Genomic DNA, 5,755 nt, shown 5'->3' with positions numbered 1-5,755 from the left:
GACAACATTTTGGTGACATTAGCAAGGCGGTTCATGCATGAAGTGAGAGCAAATCATGCATAGGCATGCATGAGGAAAAAGATCTAGAGATGTTCAAGGAATTATTTCTCCAAGGCTAGGAGTGATTAGATTAGATAAGGCCTTTGTGTACAGTCATTTTGTCAACAAAACAAAAAAAGGAGCTAGATCTGCACGTTGCCAAAAAATAAAAAACTAGAGCTAGCACAACAGCTAGAGTTTTACTTTCCAAAGGCAGTCAAAACCTATGCTAGAGTGTTTCTCTAACCAAGGGGGACACCAAAAAGGAGTCTTACTCCAAAAATGAAGGGACAAGTATCATATCGATGGTGGTAATGGACATGGGAAAAGTTGACCAAAACGAAGGAGTCATGTATTGTAGTGGTACTTTGCCATACTAAGACTTCATGTATAGATCAAAAGTTATTAAGTTGCCAACTTAACACTGGATAGACGTATTGGTGCTCGGTTCTCTTAAGGACCAGAGTGTTGGACTATACAAGTGGTTTAGAATGGATCTGATTGTTCATGTATGACATGGAACAAGAGCTAGAGATACTTGTAAGTTTTTGGACAAGATTATGAAGACGTACTATACTTGTTTTCGAGATGGGAGTTGGAAGATGTCCATCGACATGGCTAGATATGATTTAAAGGCTATGGTGCCCATTAGGTGGAGGCAGATATGGATAGACTAGGACCTTAAATTTAGATCAATGAGATATGACCACCAAAAAAGACAAAGAAGAGACTTCCATGCTAGTACTTGAAGACCCTGTAAGATTCTCGAGTGACGGACAATTCAAAGTCATGTTCCGAGGTGAGGAATCTAAACAAGTTACAAAGAACCCCACCACGAACTATGCTTTAGCCACTCAGATTGTAGAGCCAAAGTCTTTGAAGAGACAAAAGATGTGCCTGAATGGCGGGTCTCCATGGAGTCAAGGATGAATGCTATTCTGAAGAATCATGCTTAGCGCTTGGTAGACAAACCTCTCATGTGGAAGGTGATTGGCACCAAGTTGTTGTATAAGGCAAGGTTCAAGTTATGGTGGTTTGGACCAATACAAAGCCAGGCTAGTGGTCAAATGTTATGCTGAAGCCGAGGGGTCTTGACTTTGATGAGACCTTTTCCCCAGGTCGAGTCTGTGCTCTTAAATGGCGACTTGCGGAGCAGCTGATGGATTTCATGTAGTAACCGTGTGTGTAGACTGAGGAAAGCTTTACATGGGCTGAAACAGGCCCCACGGACATGGTACCAATGCATTGATCTCACTTATGGGTACAAGCGCATATGAAAATCACGTACAACACAAGTGTGAGCTGAATGATTTCTGTGACTCAATTGGAAAGGTGAGTGGGACACCAGTAGACACTCTATATCAAGGTATTATTTCATGCTTGCATCAGGTGTCATTTCATGGCTCAGCAAGAAACAGCCAAGGGTTGCTCTTTTTTCAATGGAGCAGAGCATAAAGCAATTTGTGTCGCAGCTTGCGAGTTGTTGTGGCTCAATGGATTTTGGAGATATGGATGATCTTCTTCAGGAGGGTGCACTAATTATTTTGTGCGACAATCAGAGTTGCATAGCGATTATTGCCAAGAACCTGTGTTTCATGCATGAAGGAAACACAGTGAGGCCTATTTACCATTTTATCCAGGAGCTCTTCATCGATGATATAGTGAAGCTGATATGTTGTCCGACTTTCGAACATCATCTCAAGTGTGTTCAAGAAGTCTCTTAGCTGGAGCACCTCATATGATGCATGGGTATATGCAACAGTTGGTCATTGAGAGGGGGTGTTGCAAAAGGTCAATAACCCACTTGTGAGCCCCCATATGAGGATGCCACATGCTCAGTAGACCTAGTTAGGGTAGAGACATACCTGGAGCATGGACTTGCTGTACGGCTTACTGTATGGCCCATGTCCCATCCTGGTTTACATACTGAAATAGTACACAGGACAGCTGAATAGAAGCAGCACATTGTGCAGTAGGGCCAGGCCTAGTTATAGGTCTGGCAGGGCCTGGTAGCGGGTTGAGTTTGACAGAGCTGGGTTGGCCTGGATCCGATCGCCCCATTTTACAGACCAAGTCGGCCTGGTCAGGACGTGGGCTGCCAGCAATAGGTGGCTCAGTTTTTTATCCCACTGAAGGCACACAGGAGCAGAAAATAGCCATCTTACTTTGCCCTCACATCTCAGATTTGTGCAGCTTTTCTCTGGCTGTCTTTTGCTCAGCAGTTTGATGGATGTTGTAGCTCTTGCCTAGAGCATTTTTTCTCCACTTCAGGGGTTGGTATAATCTGAGTATTGTTGGAAGCATTTATGCTACTCTATCCCTCTATCCTTTTACAGTTTGTGGGTTTAGAATTCAGCGTGCATCTAAAGTGTTTTGCGAGAGTCATCTAGATCTACCCGCTGCATTGGAGGTTGAAGCTTAGCTTCTGTGCTAACAGAGATCCATGTGGAGCAGCTAGAAGGATCTCCCTACATTGGATTCATGGACGGAGTTTGTATCTTGTGCCGGATAGAAGCAAACAGTTGATGTTTAGTGCCTGTCAGATTTCCCACTGTTCCATGCTTAAGAGACAGCCAGACGGTCATCCGTCGATAAAATGATGGCTTGGCCATCAGTAAAGGTGACACATTGGTGACTCTCTACTCGGTTATCTTAGTGGACATCCTACAGGTTGTTAACTCAGGTTGGCAGTGCCACAGCCAGTGGGTACTACGGTCCTGACCGGGTTGGAGATTGTGATGGCAGCTGATCAAACGTTTCCAAATGAGGTTCCTTGCTGGAGTCAGGATCCACAAAGTAGCTCAGCATCCTCGTTCCTTCCTCATCACGTTTAGAGCAATTTCATTGGCCCGTGTTCCGCATTGTTGCAGGAGGAGACCTAGTAGTTATCTCGCCATCTGAGCCCTCATCAGGTGTAGCTAAAGAGGTGTCTTGAATTAGGGTAGAGTGAGAGATAGAGACTCTCGTGTTGTATATTTCCAGCAGTCTTGATGTATCACCTTTGGCGAAGCTAGGTGATGATCTGGATGCCCAAGCTTGATTTAAGTCTGATTCAATCAATCGACAGCACTGCATACTATGACCAGAGCATCTACAAATATGTGCAAACAGGGTGCCCAGCGGCTGACATCTGCTCACTGGGATCAGGTCAAATTTGAGTCAGATCAGCCTACTCAAGATGTCATGCTTCTTACAAGGGGCGAGGATAGACTATTCCTCCTCTGGCCACCTTTTGTAGAGGAGGAATTGTACAAGCCGCAAAAGCCCACTAAAACCCACAGCAAGGAGGAGCAAGTAGGGCAATTATAGGAGCAGGACATCAATCCTAGTTTGGTTCCTCGACAGTACGTGTATCTCTCAAATAAGAGAAGAGGTTTCTACACGGGGCTTTGTCAACACATCTGCCAACATGTTAGTGTAGGGAGTGAATGATTTCAAGAAACATTTTGAAGTAGGTGGTGCACAAATGGAATTGCAGATCAATGAACTTGTTGAGATTGTGCTGCGGTCCATTTAACTCAAAAAATGCTGCCATCATTGTTAGGTTCCCCACCCCGGAGAAAGAGAGGGATTTTCCTACCTAACACCAAATAGGCAAGTCGGGCTTTTTGTAATTACGTCTTGCTGGGTATTGCTCATTTACGCGCGTCATGACCCCCTCAAGATTTCCAGTGTAATGGCAATAGTGACTAGTCTGAGTTTGTGTACGCAGAGGACAGATCATTTCCCCTTTCAGTACAAGTTTCCTAAGCACGCAGAATGCTTCAGCTAGCCCAGCTCCCTGGCACCCACTGTGCATCAGGAAGTAAGTGCATCCGTCGATTGCATTGGCCGCAATCTGGCGGGAAGTGTACAAAAGCATACATGAGTGGGCCAAGTAGATTATGATATGGCAATCTCGCCATCTGAGCCCTCATCAGGTGTAGCTAAAGAAGTGTCTTGAATTAGGGTAGAGTGAGAGATAGAGACTCTCGTGTTGTATATTTCCAGCAGTCTTGATGTATCGCCTTTGGCGAAGCTAGGTGATGATCTGGATGCCCAAGCTTGATTTAAGTCTGATTCAATCAATCGACAGCACTGCATACTATGAACAGAGCATCTACAAATAAGGACCACATGTTGCTGCCTACATTGTAATGAATAAAAGCTGGTGCCAACATTGTTGTTACTGCAAGCTAATCATGTGTGGTCTCTTTGACATACATCTATGCCTCATGTTGGCAGGTACGCAAGCCTAATGCTGCTGAAGATGCTATCCCTGCCATGGCCAACTCACTCGAGGAGGTTCGTACCGACAGCAATCTAGGCAGCCAGGCAGGCTGGCATATGGAACGCAAGCAGCGGTCGTCGGGAGTCTGTTAAAGCACGCACCGCATAGGAAAGTAGGGCTAGTCTCTTGGCAGCGGAGCATGTTGACTCTTGAGCAAGAGCAGGGAGAGAATTTGGGCCGAGTTCCTACATCTCTCGTCTGGAGAGGTGCTTCACCAAAGATTCCAATGCAAGAATAGGATGGGCAACATGGACAACCTGTGGAAGACAGACAGGAGGAGCAGATGATTTTTGCTGGGTATATGCTGTTCCTATCATTAGACAGACCCAGGTACTGATGCATGGTATATATATGCTGTGACCCATGTACTCATGCATAGGCGGTGTGGAACCTGACGGGATTGATAAGCCAAAAAACCGACGGGGAGGCCGTACCTGGGTTTTGCAAGCCATGCTGGCATGCTCGTGTTTTCGAGATAAGAGATGCAGATTTACAAACATGGGTTTGGCAATTCGAGACTTGTGCTTGAAGCTCAATCGATCGTCCAATTTGACCTTGCTTTGGAAGGGGGCCGCGCGAACGCGAGCCCCCGCTGCCACAAATTACGAGGGAGATGCTAGGGTGCAGCCCATCCGTAGTGCAATGGAGAGGCCGACCCCAGGCCATCGACCTTCCAGATTACCGATAGACCCCGCCCAGGTAAGTACGTATTCAAGCCACCCTGGGATCGCTTTAAGAAGGCTCCCGACCATCCCCCCGACCCAACCTCTATATGGCTTTAATAAGCGCTTTCCACGTGGCATCTTTCAAAGAATATATATGGCCGGATACCTTGTTCATGGGTTGAAGTTTCTCAAATAGAGGTTTGAGGTTTTATGGGACATGTATTCCTCTAGGCTACTACAAAGTGGCATTAAGGGACAATGGCCCCTTGCTGCCTAATAGTAGGCAAGGTTGAGATATAATATGGCTAAGCTTTGTATGCAGATTAGAGTTTGAGGACCCATGCTCCTCCTTAATGTCAATGAGATCAAGAGCAAGTAGCTCAAAGTCAAAAAATGTGTTTTTAAATCTTTTATCAAGTGTGGTCATGCTTCTTTGGATTGCTTAGCTTTTGTGATGATTTCCATGCCTTAATGGGCATATTCGTCAGGAGTGGTTTTTTCACTTGAGCTCAAAGTGAATCTTGCAATCTATAAATGTACTTAACACCAATGAATTTATGCTCTCCTATCTTGCATTATAGGCATGGCCTCTTACTAGAAGACTAGTTATTTTGTAGGGGAAACTAGGATGGACTTGTTAATCATATAGTCGAGATAATGTAACTTGACATCGTCAAGAGTTTACTTGATATTTTATGTAGCAATTCAACGTCCCGAATGATTGCAATGATGAAAGTGATGTCACATTAGGTATCCCGAGGATAGGTATGTCCCATTGTAA

General features: G+C 45.1%; 1 pseudogene; it reads right to left on the bottom strand.

Moving 5' to 3' along the window:
- Positions 1-4,873: 4,873 nt before the first annotated feature.
- On the bottom strand, positions 4,874-5,016 carry LOC147886739 (U1 spliceosomal RNA; annotated as a pseudogene).
- Positions 5,017-5,755: the final 739 nt, after the last annotated feature.

The sequence above is a fragment of the Dipteris shenzhenensis genome, chromosome 24 (genome assembly GCF_047967505.1).
Source record: "Dipteris shenzhenensis isolate YYH24624 ecotype China chromosome 24, Dip_SZ_1.0, whole genome shotgun sequence".
Classification (NCBI taxonomy): Eukaryota; Viridiplantae; Streptophyta; class Polypodiopsida; order Gleicheniales; family Dipteridaceae; genus Dipteris; species Dipteris shenzhenensis.
This window is presented reverse-complemented; position numbering and strand designations above follow the sequence as displayed.